This window comes from Phoca vitulina, unplaced genomic scaffold (assembly GCF_004348235.1).
Source record: "Phoca vitulina isolate PV1807 unplaced genomic scaffold, GSC_HSeal_1.0 scaffold17, whole genome shotgun sequence".
Lineage (NCBI taxonomy): Eukaryota > Metazoa > Chordata > Mammalia > Carnivora > Phocidae > Phoca > Phoca vitulina.
The window spans coordinates 4,764,479-4,765,844 of record NW_022589720.1 but is presented as its reverse complement, the minus strand read 5'-3'; positions in this window follow the sequence as shown (position 1 = coordinate 4,765,844).

The following is a 1,366-nucleotide window of genomic DNA, read 5'->3' as shown; positions in this document are numbered from 1 at the left end:
GAGTGTGTTTTGGTTTTCAAGTGGTGTGTGTGTGTGTGTGTGTGTGTAAAGAGAAAATAACTTCATTGATTTCTACTATAATTACATTGAGGTCAGAAAATCTGGTCTATGTGATAAAACTTGGAATTTGCTGAAACTTCCTTTGTGATCTAGTGAATGGTCACATTTTTATAAATATATACCTGTGCTTGGAATCCATCTGTTTTCAGGGTTCACTGTTTCTCACAGATCATATTTATTAGTCATCTTATTTAAATCCTCCACATAGACATATATGGGCCCACTTGATTTATCCTTTTCTGATAGAGGTATTCCAAATCTCCTGTTATGACTATAGATTTTGAATGTTTCCTGATTATTTATCAATTTTTGTGCTAGGTATTGTAAGACTGTGTTAGTTGCTTATAGGTTAATATTAGTAGGTCATCTTGGTGGATTCTTCCCTTTATCATTAAAAGGGTCTTTCTACATTTTATTAATTTTTGATTTTATATGCTTTAACAACTTTCTTCTGGTTGCCTGGCATATCTTATTGTATCCTACCCCTTTACTTCAACCTTTCTGTATGTTTGTTTGGTTGTGCCTTTAGGAAACCCCATAGCTAGACTAAAATAACAACCATAACATCAGCAACATATAATACTTCCAACCTGAGAGTCTTTTTTAAAGTAAGTAGTTAAATCTGCTTATATTTATTGTGATCACCAACATATTTGTCTTTAATTCTTTCATCTTATTTTGTGCTTGTTTATTTTCCATGTTTGTTCTTTGCTTCATGCATTCTATTTCTTGCCTTCTATTGAATTTATTATGTTTTCCTTATTCCCTTCTGCCCAACTGAGTCAGACATTGTATATTCTATTAAAGACAAAACCTTAAATTTTTTAAAATAAAGACTGAACAAAGCCTACGTTCCATCAATATCTATCTCTTTCTTATGAAATGGAGGACTTTTAAAAAAAATTTTTATTGTTATGTTAATCACCATACATTACATCATTAGTTTTTGATGTAATATTCCATGATTCATTGTTTGTGCATAACACCCAGTGCTCCATGCAGAACGTGCCCTCTTTAATACCCATCACCAGGCTAACCCATCTTCCCATCCCCCTCCCCTCTAGAACCCTCAGTTTGTTTTTCAGGGTCCATTGTCTCTCATGGTTTGTCTCCCCCTCCGATTTCCCCCCTTCATTCTTCCCCTCCTGCTATCTTCTTCTTCTTTTTTTTTTTTTTCTTAACATATATTGCATTATTTGTTTCAGAGGAACAGATCTGTGATTCAACAGTCTTGCACAATTCACAGCGCTCACCATAGCACATACCCTCCCCAATGTCTATCAGCCAGCCACCTCATCCCCTCCCC